Below are 18,656 nucleotides of genomic sequence, written 5' to 3' on the forward strand. Positions count from 1 at the left end.
GGACATAAGGGGAGTAATGAATTCTTGTGATAAAGTGTTTGAGTTTTGAGACCACATTTGAAATCTGTCCTGCAAATATGCTCCTTCCAAAAAGTCTTTGAAAAATGACTAATGTTATATTCCAAGACCAGTTACAGAAATTACATTCTTCATTCTTTACATGTATCTGTGCTGGATTTTTTTTATAAGGTGACCTACAGAAGCAAATTTTGGAGACTAAAGGGCACTTTGTTTTTGTCTTAAAAGGGAGCTGGATGGATTTCTGAGCACAGCATTTCAACTAAGCTGTGCTGGTTGTGGTTCTTGATAAACTGCTGAGGAAAAGTGGGACCTCTGCTCTTCCAGGTCTTCTCTGTACCCAGGGCTGACCCAGCAGGAACTTTCAATATTCATGGGTGCAAAAAATTCTGCAAATTATAATGTGCAGCTGAGAGGGCTGTGAGCCTTGAATGAGGCAGCTCTGCAGCAGAGAATCCAGCTTTTTCAAGAATTCTCCCTGCTCCACCTGGGATGCCATGGTCTGTCAAAGCATAACAGCAGTGCAGGAGAAGTGGATTCACTTTTCTGTGGCAATAGATAAATAGTGTCCTTACTTGCCTTTTTTTTTTCTTTTTCTTAGCAGGGCTATGTGTTTAAGCTGTGTAGCCCATTTATTTTCCCTTATTGTACACACTGGAAAATTAATAGACAGCAAAATGACGGCTCCCAAAGAAAGGTTAGAAGAAACAAACAAAATCCTTAAAAGCAAACCATTATTGATAATGGTATTTGAAATATGCATTAGATTCACTTGTTTAGAAGTGTGTAAAGCAAACATGAGTTTTGTGACTTCTTTTGGAACTATACTTTCTTTTGGTTTATTTTCCTTTTAGCGTACAAAATAATAGGTACCTGCTTTCAAATCGGAGCCTCTAAACAGTGGTAGATCAGAGGTGCCCAAGTTTACTCCAGAACATAGAATTTCTGTTCACTTTTGCTGATTCAAATTTCTGAATGCAGGATTCTCAGTCTTCTACTTTAAATTTCCACTTAAAATCCAGCCCTCTGTGAAATAATCTTTTTATGCCCAGCATTTATGTGTATAGAAGCATATCCTAACCTATCACAGATGTACTTAAAACAATAATTCCAGTTTAATGAGCCAGAGATTCCCCCCAAAGCAGAAGGGTACTATCATCAGGTTTTTAGTTTGATAAGCATAAGACTTGTTTTTAACTTGAAAGTGCCTACTTACAAAAATCCTGTATCTTATTCAGCAGTGATTTTGTTCCATTGTGCAGTGTCATTTTCCTCTTCATTCTTTTGAACCCTTTCCCCCCTCTTCTTTCTTTTCTTTGTTCTACATCCTTTTTATATTTTGTACAGATTTCCCTCCCCTCTGACATTTTTATCATTTTGAGGCATAAAATAGGGCCTCTCTTCTCTGGCAGCTGTGACCCCATCCCCTGCTGCACCAAATTGACACTTCTGCAAGCAGCAGCTCTGCTCAGTCACTCGAAGGCTGCTGCTTTCACAAGTGTTGATTTAGTGCAGCAGGGGATGATGTGCCAGCTGTAAAACTCAGACAATAATAGTAATAATGCTTGTGAAAAGTCTTATAATAAGAGGGAAAAATAAAAGGGTGAAGGGAGAAAAGGTAGGAAGGGTCCAGATGGAGTGAGGAAGGGGAGCAGTGGTTCCTGTGGGGTGGTGGGGTACTCGGCTGCCCAAGGGGCAGTGGGATGGGTAGGAGAGTGGACCATGAGCTAATTCTCCTCCTCCCCACTCTCTCTCCTTACAAGAAGTGCCTGTGACTGGCAGTGAAGATGTTTTGTGTTTCTGTCAAACTGGGGAGTTAGTTTGGGATGAAGCCCTAGTGGAAGTGGATGAGGACTTAAAGTATGACTGAGAGAGTGAGGAACACCTGTGCTCTAGAATCACTTAATATTTGCAAATGCAACTTTCTGTATGAAAAGATATTTGATATTTTTATTCTTAAGGTGTATTGCATGTCTATGGATATAGAGAATGGATGTTTTTTGATGTTTTTTGTATATACAAATAGTGTGTTATTTAAAGCGCATAAATGGAGAGTTGCTTCTAAATCAGCCCTGATTTACCCTCAGTAATGCTGCTAAGGAAATAGTTCACAACTGCTTTGTATGTGAGTGTTTGATAAGTCGTTGGCAAGACAAAGTTGGAAAAATTATTGTAGGTTATATTTACTGACCACTTTTTCTTTGTTTTTATTCTCAGACACTAACTCAGCAATTCATTATTTCCATGACTCTGTAACTATTTGTCAGTGATCTTGGAGCAGTGAATGAAACACAGTGTGTGCTAAATAGTGGTATTGGTAATGATATGCCAATGTATGATAAGACAGAACAGTTACAGATGGACAGGTCAGTGGAGACTTGAAAGGTGTTATTATACATGTCTACCAAATAGGGCTGTTTGCTTAAATCTGCTTCCTCATAGCATTTCCCAGGTCTGTGTAGAGAGTATGAAATTTTTCAAAGACTCTTGGGAAACCTGTTTATTTTAAGGTAATTTCAGACATGGGTTTGTGTTTCTTTAAATTAATGGGAAATAAGGACATACTTAAAACTAAGCATGTATTTGAAAGCTGGTGGATTGAGGTTATATTTGTCAGGCCTTGGGTAAAACTTCCATTGTCTGAAAAGCGTCTCCTTTTTAGTATTTAGAGAGATGCTTTATAATAGGCTTGCACAGTTTGTAATCTTGTTGTTCATCATGTTAATTGAAGAAGCTCCTTTCTGATAACCTTTGGCTGTTCAAGATATGTTCCTAAAGCATCAAAACCTGAAGAAACTTAGAAAAGACATAATAGATCATCCTGCCTGCTTTTTCTACCAGCGTAGAAGTATGTCATTGAGAACATTTTTTTAGCGTTATGTCAACTTTAGTTTTTAAAATCCCACGTGAAATCTTCCATATCTCTCCTTGGGAGACTGTTTCACAGGCTGATACATCTCGCTGTGAGGAAGACTATCCTGATACTCTGAGCTTATGCTTTTTCTTTCCGTTATTTCTTGTTATGTCCTTCCTTGACAGCTTTTGCACACATTAAATATTTATATATATTTTTTCCCTTAAAAAATTTTCTGCAGTTTATCAATATCTTTTTGGTTTTGAAAAACCCACCTAAGACCTTCTAGGCTGAGAGCTACATTTACCTTCAAACCATACAACAGTCAGATGCTCACTGCAGCATTTTCTTCATGTTCTCTTTCTCAGGGTCCAAAGAACACAGGAGGTTCCAGCTATGAGAAATCTGATAAGCAGCCTATTTTCATCAGTGATTTAAGTCCCTTTGCTTTCTTTCTAATTCTCAATGCACAGCTCTTCTGGCAGTTGTGAGTGAGGATCCCCAGCTGCTACTTGGTTCTAAATTTCCCACCTCTTGCTGCTCTGCTTTGCAGAAAACCTGCATACTGCTTAGTCTTTGTACTTCTGCAGCTTGCACAAAATTCACTTCATTCTTGTTAGGTGCAACTGGTCAGGTCAGAACTCAGAATACCTCCCAGGAAGCAGAAGGCAAGAGAAAGGAGGGTGATGCTCTCCTTAAGTTCGAGGTCTGATTTGGAAGTCCTGGGTTGAATTTTTAGCTCCTTATTCAGGAGAAACTGAAATATTTTCATGCAGGGAAATGCAGAGCTGTAATAAGTTTTCAGGGGGCTTACTAGTGTGGGCCAGTCCCGTGTTTGCATAGTTCAGGGTGGCAGGAAGGGATCCAGCCTGTGCCAGCTCAGACCACAGGCAAGCCAATGCATTTGTGGAACTGAGAGACAGGCTCTGCTTCTCTGCACATCCTCCTCCTCTGCAAGGAAGTAGTTGCAGTCTCCTGCTGCATGCTGGTACTGTACAGACCAAAAACTGCAGCAGCTGGAAAAATTAGCTTTTTTTTAAATGCAATTTTTTTTTTGGTTATTATTAGTTATGTGTGTTCTCATAACTTGCAGGAAAGGGGAAGAAATTGAAATGGCTTATGCAACTTTTGGCTGTCATTTCTAGCTTGTTTTCTAAGGAATGGTGTTTGTCTGTCAAAGTTCTCTTAATTACTTTTGAACACAAGGAATGTTTACACAGCTGAGTTCATTGGTGGCAGAGATCCCATCCCACAGTGGCCTTGTGTGGTGGCTTTGAAATCAACAGGGAGACTTTTGGGTGTCCTGGCTCACAAGCATGGTGTGCACCTCAGAGCATCATGACTGGGTAGCGCTGGAGCAGCCCAGGAAGGTTTTGAGGAGACAATGTGAGGAAGGAGGGCATGGATGGGGAGTTTGATCACTTAGGAGTGAGTCACAAGGCAGAAAGTATTGGTTTTCTGCTCAGAGTACTTGAGCTTTTCCTGAGGAGTTTTCAAGCTGTTAGAGACTCAGTGCTTGTCTAATTGTTCTCCCAGAATCAATAGTTAAACTTGCATTGATTTCTGCTGACTTCACATGCTTAGGATTCCAGCTGTACTGTGGAACTTGAGATCTTGGTGTTTCACAGAGGCTTACCTGCCACAGCTGTCTAACGCTTCCTGAAATATTGAGGACAGCTTCTCTGAAAAGTGTGCAGGCTGGAAACACCACTCCAGGTGCCCTTGTAGCCTTTGTAGGTGCTACTACCTGCCAGGCTGCTGTTTGTCCATCCATTTTACAGAGAAAGCCTGTGCCTGGTGGGCTCATTCCCACATCTTCCCAGGTCTGCATCTCAGAATGGACACTTGCTGCTATCCTCCTCGTTCTGACTATGCCAAGGCATTCTTACTGGATATTTTAGCTGAGTTTTGACTAAGATTAGTTTCCAAAGAGAATATTCTATTTTGTTCTTTTTTATGTGTCTGATGTCTAGGTGCTGCTATGTATATTTTCTTGCAGTATTTTCTAAATTCACATCTCCTTCAGCTCTTGACAACAAGATCTACTGCCTAACACGTTAGTGCCTTTATTTCTATATATAATTGCAAAGAGATTACTTTCAAATGTATTTCTGAAATGAGTATAAAGAACAATGTTTACTAGTAAGTTTCCCGTAACTTCTTTTCATTCAGAAAAGGCGCAAAAAGGAGTAATGATATTGCACTTCTGCTGACTACTCTGCTTGACTGATTCACAGGGTATTTGCTCTTAACATGTTGTAGGAGTTAAAAAAAACATGTCAAACTTTTTTTGGCACCCAGCTCCAGTAGATCCTGTTAGAAGAAACATATGGCCTCACACTAACAGTGTTAAAGCACTGCTGAAGTATTGCATGCACGACATTGACAAATTTCCTCTAGGCTTTTTGTTTTCTGTGCTATTAAGCATTCAAAGTCCACTATTTCATTACCACTGATGATACAGAGAGCCTTATTGACATTCTATCCATCTGTTCATAACATGCATTATTAAATGTGAAGCAACTAGTAGGTAAGAGTGCACTTGCCAGCTGTACAATGAATTCTCAGTAGTTTGGTGCCCTCTATAAATTTTCTAGTATTCTGCCAGTTTCTCAACATAATTTGCAATGGGGATATTTTTTTTAATGTTTCACACTGTACAGAGAAAAGTTGCTTCAAAAGAATTCTTTATTTTGTTATCCCTAATGTAAAATCTTTAGATATAGTTTCAAAAAACCCAAGAGTCTTTTAATATACAAAGACTGTTGCTAATATCAGATCTCACTAACCACGGTTTCTGTGTTTTTCTTTTTTTGGTTTTTTTTTCCCTAGGAGCAAATCTGCTGCATTACCTATGAACAGGACAATGGGGCCCCAATGAGTCACCCTATTAATGTATTTTTGGAACCCAGAGGAATTGGTTTGACTATTTACAGATTATAACAGTTGGTAGTTGAATGTTTTATTTTCATTCCCAGTTGGTACAATATGTTCACAGCTGATGCTAATGGCTTGCCCATTTGATATCACATATGGTCCACTATTTGGGTCTCCTAAAGCTTTCTTTTGTGGTCAAGCTGCTTTCAAACTTGTGTATGTTTAGGTTTGTTCTGTCTGCTGGAAAGGTGAATATGAATCTCTGAAACTGGGCATCTTTTTAGTAACTCAGCAGTTCTGCTGATAAAGATTCAAAGGATTTGAGACTAAATGTCCCATAAATAATATTTTTATTTAAAATTGAATAAAAACAAATGTCTTTCAACCCCATGTGAAATTCTGAAACAAATATCCTTTCCTCTTTCTTTGTCTTTGAAGCTGTGATTGAGTTACCCTCCAGTGTATGGATACCACTGAGCATCATCAGGACTGCTTTACTGGGTGTTCAATTGTATTGGAAACCAATTTATACATAATTTGTATTGCTTAAATTGTCATTTCTATTTTTAGTTGAATATTACTGTTATGATAGTGTTTTATGAAAAGATCTAAGGAAGCAAATTAATTTTTCCTTTGGTTTCTAGAATAAGAGCATAGCAAAACTGAACTAAAAGAATATGGGTACAGAAATTAAAATTGCAAGCCAGTCCGAAGTTGTTCTCCTATGATACAAAGTGTTTATACTGACTCTGAAACATAACTGATAAAGCCACAATCTCATAAAAAAGATTATTTCCAAAACTATTGCATTACCCTCTGAGAGCTAAAATTCTCATTTATTTGTAGGAGAAATCATAATAGCTCTAATTCCCTGAGAAGTGGGCATTGTGTGATAATTAAGCAGGGTAGTACATTAATTGTCCTTCACTTCACCTCTAGATGTTTAACTCCTTATCTAGTCAACCAGCAAACAATAATGCTCACTTATTTGTGCCTTACAGTTCAAATAATTTTTTTAACTACATAATTTATTTGAAATGAAGCAGAATGAGCATCTTCATGTGAAAGGGGCATTGAACTGATGTTAGGTTACCATTACTTAATACCATTAGGGGGTAGGATGTGGGTTTTATGGTTGTATTTTTCAGCCATGCAACTTTAGCTGAGTAAGAGCAATGTGGTTTTGCATGCAGGAATATTTCTCAAACTAATGGGACAGATGTAGCAGTTTTTGACATGGCTTCTGCTTTCTGCTGGCCTCTCTCTCACTGATGCCTGTTAGGGGAGAGCAGGTACATGTGTGTTGCAAGTGTCACCTGTGCCTGGGACATCTGGCTACTGGTGCTGGATTAAATCAGGCATCTGGTGGTAGGACATAGGGTCTGGCTTGTTCAGTTTTGGGGGACATAGTGCAGGTTGCTGGTTTAGAGTCAGCCCCTGGAAGGAGATTGAAATGGAACTGAAGTAGGAGGCTCTTTCAAGTTAATAAAGTCAATATTCAACCTGGAAAACTAGGGAAAGAAAAACCCAACTAAACCCCATGTTTTTGCAAACAAAACTAATAGATGAGAAGTAAAATTCTGCCCTCTACTATAAGCAGTGTTGGGGACATAGAAAATGACAGAGAACTTTAGCATGCTAAGAAATTCACTTGAAATGTCTTTTAAAAAAGGACTGAGGGAATCAAATGATTAATGAATGACCTCAGGAATGGACTCGGTGCCTGATGATGTGGTAAAAAATATTTCTTAGACAGGACTTGGTCAAAATTTGGTGAAATTTTGGGTGCTCTGACTGTACCGAAGAGAGTTAAAGAAGTTAGTGATGTTGTCACTCCCAATTTATTAGACGGAAATGGAAGATTATGCAAGAAGAATTTGGATTTATTGGATAGCAATTAAAGTCTATTCAGGAAAGAATGTATTTCTCATAAGTAGCAGAACTAAGTGTTAGGAACTAGGAAATAATACTGTTGAAAAATTATTTTTGGGATTTTACAAATAAATCACAAGCCCACAAGACACCAGGAGCAGTAACTTGTTTGGCTGTGGGTATCTGTCAGAACAAGAGTGTAAAAATGCAAAAGTGGTCATAACTTGGTTATCCTGTGACATGGGATATCATGCAGCATATTCCCAGGAGTCCATACCCATCAGATTCAGGGTGGCTAATCCTGCCCTGAGCACACTGTGCTAGCCTGGGCATGGTGCTGCAGCTGTGTCAGCAGCACTGGGACACAGCTGACTACAGCAGAGACAGCCCGACTGCTCATCGTGGAGGTGATGTGCCTTGTGCCCTCTCTAACACCGTGCCACCATCTCCAGAGACAGTCGCAGCGTGTCCCTGTGTGCTGGACATCGTGTCCTTCCCTCTGCTGTGTTGACTCTGGCCTCACTGTGGCCTCAGGGCATCTGCTGCAGGATGCTCGTGTAAAGGTGGGTTTTGCAGTGTATTGTCCATGCCAAGGGGATTCTGTTGGAAAGAAGTGTTACACTGATTCTGATTTCTGACTAAAAAGATAATTTCTGATTGGTACATGGAGAATTATGTACTTCCTGGGGGATTAAAAAAAATTTTTTATGATTTATTATTATTATCATTGTTATTATATCATCCAAAACGTGTGAGTGCTCTGGCAGGAGCATCTTTGTGTGGTGCCTCCATTCTCTCCGGTGCAGCTGGGGTGCGTGGCAGTGTTGGGCACTGCCCTGCCCTCGGGGGCTCCTGCTGAGCGCACACCGGCAGCCTGTGCTCCTGTGCCTCCTCAGCTGGAGGCTGGTACCCACCCCAGGCCAGTGGTGAAGCTGTAGGTCAGACCCTTCAAAGAGTCACCAAAATACAGACCTCACTCTCTGCCCAACAACATAGTTTCTTCCCAAAGCAATCAGATCTCTGTTGCTCTCCACTAAATATACTTTCTTTGTTGTGACGGAGAAAGAGCCTGAGGCTGGAGCTTGCCGAGAACACCATGTGGAAATGGTTTGCTCAGCTGCCATTGCTCAGCAGGGAAAGTGAGGGGTGGGATGGACTTGATGAAGGCAGCTTCATCTTGAAAAACAGTTGATGAGAAAAATACCATCAAATTGTAATTTATCAGCTCTAGATATGTTCTAGGGAGTCCTCTCTCGTGAATGGGATTAAATTACATATAGTGTTAACCCAGAGTCTTCTGCAACAATGTAAATGAATTGTTAACATGGTACTTCATTGCAATAATAATTCAAAGGTACTAGCAGGCTTGATGGGTCTGCAATAAATGTTTTATTATTTAGGAAAAATATACTCTACAAGTTGCAATGTGCCATGCTCATTCATGCTGTAAATCAACAAAGATCAGCAGACTGAATAGGGAAAATGAAAAGCTTATTTAGGAACTGACACAAGCTTTCAGATGAGCAGGAATGGCTGAAGTTAACTGCATTCATTTTTCTTTACTTGTCACAGTTGCCACTTGAATTTCACTGCTAAAGATTGTGGGTAGTTTTGCTTTATGAAATTATATCTATGAAAACAGTATTTGCATTTATATAGGCTTAGTTATAATAAAGTTAAACCTAGCACACCCCCTTGCCTCCACAAACAAACAAATCAAGCAGCCAACCAAAAACCTCTATGTTAAAATAATATTTATCTGTCAGTTTTCCTAGATCTGAACAGGATTCAGCTAAATGGTTCCCACTGGCTGCTTTAAAGACCCAAAGCCTGTGACCATGTGAAATGCAGGAATGCATAGCTTTCGCCATCCCTTCAACTTCAGCTCTCCTGTAAGGCTGCCTCCCTCCTCACCAGGGTAAACCAAGGGTTTTTTATAAAAATGATCTTTGTGTGGAATGAGGTAAGCCACAGAGAACATGAAAATACTTTTTAAAGGATTTGCCTGATGATGCCACACCCCTGGTCATAGGTCTCCAAAGGGAAGAAGAGCTGCTTTTTATAGGGCAAATAAGCTGGACCTGCCCAATGAGGATGGCAGCAGGGACTGACCATATGAGAATGCTTCAGGATCAGGCTGGTATGATTATACACAAAGTTCTGGCTGCAACACTATCCTGAGAAAGCAGCTCATGGATGGAGAGAACAGTAAGCAAAAAGCCAGCTAGCAGGGCTGTGTTTAGGTTTGCCTGCTGGGGTGTGTGTACTTGAATGTGCATTTATATGAACATGAATGTTTATGTGTGTGTGTCTATATACAAGTGATGCAATTTTTGTTTCTCTGTAGTCATCTGCATATTTGTTCTGGTTTGTCAGGTGCTTGTGTCTGCCACTGAATGGATGCTTTCCTTGGTTGTGGAGTTACTTATTCAGCTACAGGATTCACTGTCTATCTCAAGTGTCTATTCTCAGTAGGTCAGTTTGCATGACTTAAACATACCATGATTTTGTTGTAATGCCCAGTGTGCCTACAGGAGAGGAGCCCAATCTTGTAGCCAGAAAAACTGGCTCTGTGCTGAGAAGGCTTCTGAGTCTAGACCTTGGAAATGATGAAAATACAACAGTTTTGCTGCAGGGGTAGTTCCACTGACTTGGTCCTGAGCCTGTTGGGTTGAACAGATGGCGTCTCTGGTGTAAGCAGCCTCCTTGAGGCAGATGCTCTGCACTGCAGTGAGCGGTGGTGGGTTGGGTGTGTTCCTCCAGCCCCTGGGACTGCTGGCAAGGCCCTGCTGCTGGGTGCTGCTGCCTCCTGTGGATGGACAATGCTGAGGCCTGGCCATCACGTCTTCCTGAGGAGGCTTCAGGACTCTTATCCTGAATCTTTCACTTTGAGTTTTAAGCATATATATGATGTGAAAGAAACCTTTAGAAAGGGTGTGTTACCCTCCCCTATTTATTTTGTCAACTTTGAAATTGAAATTACTTTACTCCTTTGGAAATTATTCTGGTTTGTTTGTGAGAATAGTATATGCAAAAAAATTAATTTGGAGATGTATCTTAGACTTATTTCAGATAGTTATCTGAAGCTTTTGTTATCATAATCACTTTAAAAAAGGCAAACATAAGCCAAAGACTCCAAAGAAGTCGCTGAGATAATGCACTGTGAAAAGATTTCAGTTTGCTTCACTGAGAAAAGTTTTGCTTCTTGAGCCAGCCATTTATATGCTTAGGAAAAGTCCAATTAAGATGACTGAATTGTAAGTGTCATAAAGTAGAGAAGGCAGGGGACATTTAATTATAGCTGTGCTGCCAGGCACCAATAGAACAAAGGAAAAAATGTTCACCTAAAGCACAAAGTACTGCCTATTACATTTGCTGTAAAAAAGAGACAATATATGGTCTAAACACACTTTTCTAAATAGTTCAAAAAGCTGCACCTTCTGATTTCCATGAAGCTGTTTTTCCGATTATCAACATAGTTTAAGAAAAAGAAATACCGTTTTAATATTGAGACCTTCAACTTTGGTCACAGGTTGAAAAGGAAGCATCATGCGTTAAGGCAAAAATGTTGCCTGAGAAAATGGATTTGTGACCCAGAAGAATGTATAATTGATGTGTGTGCTTGTCTGAACGGTAGAATAACAATAGTAACCATTAGAGATGAGAGCTGGAACTAGTCAGGCAGTGAGGCAGGATGTATTTTATAGGTCATCTGGGCTCCATTCAGATCTACAGGTTGCTATTCCTTCTCCATACTTGAAAGCATTTAATAGATTATTACAAAAGGAAAAGGATGGTATGCAGTAATGGTTTAAATTGAAGCTCTGTATATATATCACCACTGTGTGACTTCTAAATGAATGCTTCATTTTTAAAATTCTCCCATGACATACTTGAAAGTTTGCCAGAGCATCAACGAATTAAAACAATGAATTGACCAGCAGCAAAAGACCCTGAATAGTACAGTAGAAACAGTTGTTCTCTTCTGTGGCATAGACAATAACAAATAAGAAGTCCCCAAGAAAATTTGTTCCAAAGTTGTCTGTTCTCTTCAAGGCAGATGAACTGATTTTCTTCTCTTTTGTTTCATCATGTTAAAATAAGAAAAAAAGACAGAATTTTGGAAAGAGGTTTAACTGTCAAACAATCAAAGCCACAAGCACGTAATAGTGAAGTCAAATTCAGATTCCCTTCTTGCCTGGAAAATGCTTCTTTCATATCAAAATTGATGCAAGTTAAAGGGTGGAGAATCTTTTGTGCTTTGTTTCACATGAACATAAAAGTTTTGTTCCTGCTTTTAATGGGTAGTATTTTACAAATGTAATGGAACATAATTTTACCAGGTTTCCCTAAGGGAAAGTCATGGCATGATTACATAGGCAGTCCCATCTCATTTAGTATAATGCTTACAATATAGATGCAAATATACTTATGTAACTCAAGTTAGAGGTAGATTGAATAGCATTCAGATAATCATAGAGCAGTGCAGATGCTGAAGAAAATTTTGCAGGAGAAATGTGCATTGAATGACTGCTCCCTTGCAGCCACATGTGCCCCCAGATAGTGTTTCTCTGTGAGGCTGAAGATTCAAGCTGTGCCAGACAGAAGTACCTGGCATGTGTACAGTTTGCCACCTGAGGATGAACATTTTACCTTGTCCCTGTTGATAGCATATCCCAATGAGCAGTGACAGTGGTAGATCAAGGGGATGGGGACCCTTGTGGCTTGCAGTGTTCCCAGCAGCAGGGACAGCCTGGCAAGTGAGCCATCCTCTTCTGGCACAGCTCTTGCACTGTCCCTCAGGGCTGCAGGGTGGGACACAGAGGGGCTGCATGGACAGGGAAGGAGGTTTAAGTCACCTCAGGTAGAAGCACAGAGTGACAGAGCTGGGAGTGTAAGGATGACAGTGTGCTCTCCAAGCTCCTTTCACAAAGAGTTTTTCAGCTAGAGATTAAATCTTTCCATTGTGAATAATAATGATGTAATGTAGTGCATGCTGTAATTCTCACACTTTTGGTATAAAAAGCAATTAAAAATCTGTGTTATAAGCTAGTATCAAGGGTCTCCTATTTATAGGAGTTGTAGGGGTCCTCTTTCTGAGGTGGCTTGTGCATTGATGAAACAGTGATCTGTAAGAAAAGTGATCTCCTTCTTACAGGGGATGATTGAACAAATTTAAAACATTATATTAGCACATGTGAGATGGAAATTGTCTATTTCATGAAAAATTGGTAGTCTGTCACTTTTTTTTTTTAATTGCCAGACTGTCTTCTCAGATCTCTTTTTGAATTTGATGTAGATCACCACAGAGAAACTATTCCAAGTTTTCATCTAAGTGGTATAACAGCTTAGTGTACATAAACCTAGTCTTGATGCTGGTTATTTGGAGATGCGCAGCAGAGAAGAATGTAACCTGCTTGGAGTCAAAGCAAAAGCAGTTTCTAGAGCTTTTCTGCAGGACCACTGGCAGCAGAGCTGCTGCTTCTTCACCAGGTGTGCAGAGGTGTTGCTGTACCTGGCATGTGGATTGTAGGTGTGAGACCAGCAGTGCCTCTGGCAGCTACTGCCTCTTTGGGTCGGCAGATTCCTTCTCATTCTTTCTGGGGAAGGTCAAGAATTAACAGAGACATTAAAAAAAATGAAGCTCAACATCTCTCTGTGTTAGATTTCGTTTAAATCTGTTCCCTCTGTCATTGTAGAACATAGCAATAGATAGGTTAGCACAAAATCTATGTTGCAGGTATATGCCTGTATGTGCTGTGGAGAAAACTGAATAAAGACAGTATTTGGAGAATTAGTTGCCTTTTTCTCTGTATTTTAGTTAGAGCTCTCTGTTTGCTGGTACATTTAGAACCAAACTGTCTTTTAGCATTAAACAAAGAGGAATCTTTGTTTAATGTACTTTTGCTTTATTTTCTTTGGATTTTTATTTGCCACGTCTCAATTACCTGTCAATACTCAGAAATGTGAATTGTGTCAATTTCATTTTTGTCAAGTGTAAAATTTATCATTCAGATAAACTAACATCAGAGTCAGTATCAGACTGAGGAAGTGTTTGCTCTTCCTTGCTCATTAGTTAACATTTCATCTGTGAGTGTGCGATGGATAAATTTCAGTGTGCATCTGGTTTTACCTCTAAAAATGTATCTTGTCATGATTTAACTGCAGACAGCAGGTAAGTACCACGTAGTACCTAGTGGGAAGGGGACGAGAATCAGGAAAGGGGTAAACCTCATGGGTTGAGATAAGAAGAGGTTAATAATTGAAATAAAGTAAAAAAAAAAAAATAAAATAGTAACAACAGAAAAAGAGAGGGGTTTGAAGAAACAGAGGTGATGCACAACAGAACTGTTCAGGTCACCACTGTGTGACCGATGCCCAGCCCATCCCCAGGCAGTGACCAGCAGCTCTTGGCCAACTCCCCCCAGTTCATTTACTGAGCATGACATTCCGTGGTGTGAATGTCCCTCTGGCCAGCTGGGGTCAGCTGTACCAGCTGTGCTCCCTCCCAGCCTCTTGTGCACCTGTTTGCTGGCAGAGCATGGAAACTGAAAAAGTCTTCATTTACAGTAAGCACTACATAGCAACAGCTAAAACATCAGTGTGTCACCAGCAGTATTCTCATACTAAATCCAAAACACTGCACTTTACGTGCTTGGAAGAAAATGAACTCTCTCCCAGCTGAAATCTGGGCACCTCAGGTGAGGGAGGTTGGCTCTCCAGTGCTGTGCCAGCCCAGCTCAGGAGGACAAAAATGCCTTCCATCCCAAATTTGTCCCGTGAGAATGCCTTGTTTGACTGTCTTTTCATGCTTAATAAGACATTTCCAGATGGACTGTAATACTGAAATCAAGTTTTGCTTCTTTGTTTACTTTTCAAGATTAGCAACAGCTTAGACTGAGCACTTCAGTTGGTGATCATGTCAGGTGTCCCAGTTTCCACACCTGCTGCTGGTATTTTCCTCTGCACTATAAAAGGGTGCCTCTGGTTTTGCTGTTTGTAAAACAACTTTAACTGTTTTATATTGGAAATTTGTAAACCAAGTAAACTGGTAATGTGGTTTAATGTCAGCAGAAATTCAGTAAAGGAGCCTTTTGGTTAACAAAGGCTTGTTCCATTCGTAGGAAAATTCAGATGAATTAAGGATATATGTGAAGCAAGTGCACCAAGCCTACAGTGCTTTAAGCTCCTCTGTGGATGATCTAATTCAAAAGGAAAATGGCTGTAGTTCATGGTAGCTTAATCCTCTTTACAGTAAAGTCAGACTACTTTACCTCTCAGTGAGAATATCCACAGAGGGATTTAATGCATTTTGACTTACATGCATTATCATCATGGCTTTAGTTGGTTTATCTTAACTTCCCTGGATGCTCCTTTGTAGAAAAACTACAGACATAGATATCTAGTGCTAGCTTATTTAAAGCATAGTCATGTTGTCATGTCCTTAATCTGATATGGGTTTTAGTGTAACCATGTTAAGTGATAAGTGAGAACTGCTTTGTTAAGGGGTTCATATACATTCTCATCCCAAAGGATAGCAAAGGTGGTTCTTTATTTGTGACTGTTCTACCCAGAAATAATTGAAAAGCCTCAGTATAAGTGGTTGCCATCTGTTTTCATGCTGGGCACTGTAATGCTGGTGACTCCTCAGACACAATTATAAATTCTGGAATTTGAAGCTGAGGCTCAACAAAATAATTCAGGTGATTATTCTTATCTCAGTCTGTCCTCTGTGCTGGTTTGCAGGCCAAAGATAAAAGGATGCAGCACTTTGGAGGAACTTTGCCTCACATGGTTGTAAAATCAGCAGAGTGCTGGAGACACCTCTCATCTTGTGTGGAGAGATTCAGTCCTATACCTGATGAGAAGGAGAAGAGAAGAGAAAACATTGACTAGACATTTTTCCAGTCCTTGAAGCAGTTTTCTTTGAGAGAACGACATTTTTCTTGCCAGACAGTTGGCATCAGCTGTCAAGTTGGGTCATCAAGTTGGGTGAACTGGACAGGGCAGAGGTGGAGACATGCAGTGCTGTATGGTGTCATCAGGGCTAAAGATTATGAAAGTCTTCTGCTTAGATTCACCCCAGAAGTGAACAGAACACACCAGGGATATCCCATGGCAATGAGAGCCCTTGTTCCAGCTCAGCTGATTCAACTGGCCACGTTGCCTTTTCTCCAAGTTCCTGTTGTCATCACATGACAGGAGATGCAGGAAGCACTAGGAACACCACACCACAAGATGAGTAAGGAATTCGTTGCAGATTTTTAAACCCCTGTTTCTTCTGCAGCCTTGTTTGAATAGTTTACATTTTAGTGGCTTTGGCTTGAAGCTGAGGGCACTAACAAAGCTGTTATGTAAAAGCATTATTGGTATTTGAGGAATTAAGCCTATGTTTCAGGAGTTCAAGTTTGCTGTCTTGTGTTATTTTTTATTTTAGCAGTGTTTGTGTACCATGCTTTTGTGAGTTAATGCATAACAACTCAAGTCAGTTAAAAGTCTATGGCATTAGTGAAACTGTGAACCACATAAAAGACTAAATTGCTTTTTCTCTTTCTGTAATTGCCACTACAATAAAAGCTGCCTTTACTGCAAAATTTTTCAGAGTTAACCCCTGCAGAGCTCCCAGGCGGATGAGGGAGAAGTGTGATTAGGGGTGTGTAGAAGGGGGAGAACAGCTGACTAACAGTAATTAGGGGTGCTCGAGTGCTGTAGGCAGCAGAGGGCAAAACTTGGAACCACACACCCCAGGTCCCAAATGAATTGCAGTGTAATGAGAAAGGGTCAGCTGGGGTCCCTCAGCACAGCAGCTTTGGCAACCATGCCCTGCTTGCATTCTTTCCAATAGCCCTGCTGAACATATCAGGGAAGGATGGGAAGGGCACGGAGTTATGACTGCAAGCAAAGAGGAAAAAGGGAATCAATTTTTTTGTATGTTCTTTATTGGCCATAGTTTTGAGCAATATTATACATATTGGGGAATGGGAGGGCGGGTGGGTCAGTCCCCTTACACGTACGTGTCTGTGGGCAGAAGTTTCAGCCTGCAGAATAGTGGAAGGATTTGATGGATGTGCAGCATTTCCTGTGGGATAGAAATGCCTCCATCCTGGTAATTATGCCATCCTTATATCAGTCCTAAATATAAACAAATCTCGTTTTACAGAAACACCAGCAATGTGTGCTTAAGTATAATAATAAATAAATTAGTACACTGATTCACTGTGTACCAAATGTGGGTAACATAATACATTGCAAAAGTTAAAAGAGCACCCACCAGAGGTATACAGACATTGAATTAGTTTTACAAATTTAGTTTTGTTTTTAGAATGTAAAAAAAATGCCATATCTTTATCATCTGAGGGACTGTCTTCGCTAGGGACATACTAGGAACATACTTCTTTGTGATATTCACTTTGTCAAACAATCCAAATACTACCACTGATGAATGCTTACCCTGCTTTTGGTTTCCTGTATGATTTGTGCTGTTTATTGTTTATTTTTTTCCTTCCTATTAGAACAGAATAATAATTTTGAAAGCATGGAAAATAGAAGATTTTTTAAATGTCTTAAATATCATTTTGTCTGGATAAAGGTTTGAAATGAGTAATGTGCTGTTTTTGAAAAGGTTGCTAATTATCTGAATTTCACTGTGGTTTAATTAGCAGCATCCACAGTAGAACGTGGGAGGTGGTGCTTATCACCTGCCAGGAAAATGTTGTCTTCTGAGGAGGGTAAGTTGTGTTAGCCAAAATACAGCCTGATTTTAGCTCTCCAATACCATTCCCTTTCAAGTCTTGATGAGTAAGGGTGATTGAGCCTTAAGTGATTAAGAGAGTGGAGAACAGAGGTATCAGTGCCAAAACTGTCTCTGGGCAGGTCTGAGAGCCACCAGTATCCTGGGTGCTTGCTGTGGAAGGAGATGGCTCTCACTGAGCATTGCAGCCAGCAGCTCCTCATAGTCTGAGCAGAAATTAAACCACGTGGCAGTGTCAGTATTTCTGGTAAATTGTACTCTGTCTCCATGTTATGCCTTCTTTGTTGTCCTTGTTAGCTGTTATAATAAATGCAGCCTGTAATTCTCTTTGAATGTATCTGATAGGTAAAGGAGCTGGTACAGGGAGAGTCATTTGTTATGGACAGCTCTGCCCAGAGCAGCTGCATGCATGGAAATGCTGGAATCGCCTTAATGAGGTGGCAGTTCTGAGCTGGAAGTCACTAAGGTCAGCAGAAAGGTGGCATTTAATGTCCACTGGATCAAACAAAACAAGGTTGAATCCTTACCTTAGGTTAGACTTGGTAAAGTTTCTGTAATGCAATATAATAATTTTATTGCCTGCTCTGTGAGTTTCCGATCATTTTTGTTCTTCCTCCAGAGAACATTATTGTGGTATTATTGTGGCACCCATAATAATTTTAAATGTATTAGGTAAAGGAGAAGAGCGAATCTGCAGGTCATAGGTAAATTACTTTTAATTGAGTCAATCCATGAAAGCTAAGTTAAGAAGAAGACAAAAAAAGGCTTTCTATTATTTTGATATTATTGTGATGAACACACAATTCCAATCTGTGTAGTGGTACTGTTTAGTCTTTCTGTAGTCCAGTTTATTTTTCCATGGCATGGCACACTCACATAGGTACCAGTACTGTGAAGGCTTTATTCAGTGCACCACGTGCATCCATGGAAATAGTGTGAGTGACATTCAATGAGCCCCATACACCAAAATTAATTCCTTCAGGCATTCAAGAAGGTATAGAAACATCATTATCACAGTCTAAACATCGTTTTTCAGAAAAACCATCTTTTATGGCATTCTGATTTTCAAAACGTATTTACAAAACAAACTGAAGAGAAAACCTGCATACAAAAAGTCCTCATTCTAGGAAATACTAAAAAGCGGGGACCATGTAATTTTGTTATTTTCATTCTCTTCCTGTTAGCTTTTCACTCGTGTCCAACTATCTCTCTTTCTCTCATTGCTGTCCCATGGGAGTGAGTGACTCTGGCGTGGCTCCCTGTGCTGTGTCCATTGGCTGCTCC

The sequence above is a fragment of the Onychostruthus taczanowskii genome, unplaced genomic scaffold, assembly GCF_017590055.1.
Source record: "Onychostruthus taczanowskii isolate IOZ18803 unplaced genomic scaffold, ASM1759005v1 scaffold7, whole genome shotgun sequence".
NCBI classification, from domain to species: Eukaryota; Metazoa; Chordata; class Aves; order Passeriformes; family Passeridae; genus Onychostruthus; species Onychostruthus taczanowskii.